Below are 207 nucleotides of genomic sequence, written 5' to 3' on the forward strand. Positions count from 1 at the left end.
TAGATGTCTTTTGACCACGTTTCATCTTTGATCTCAGTTTTGTTTTATTCTTCATCTTAGGGGATCATTGATCACGTTTAGAGGGGGCTGGCCATTCGGCCATGCCTGAACCTTCCACCTATGTATTTTCAACGGTGGAGTTTCTACACACCATAGATTAAGGGTGTGGAGCTCTGCTGTACCTCAAGTATTAATAAAATTCTATTA

The sequence above is a fragment of the Arachis duranensis genome, chromosome 2 (assembly GCF_000817695.3).
Source record: "Arachis duranensis cultivar V14167 chromosome 2, aradu.V14167.gnm2.J7QH, whole genome shotgun sequence".
Lineage (NCBI taxonomy): Eukaryota > Viridiplantae > Streptophyta > Magnoliopsida > Fabales > Fabaceae > Arachis > Arachis duranensis.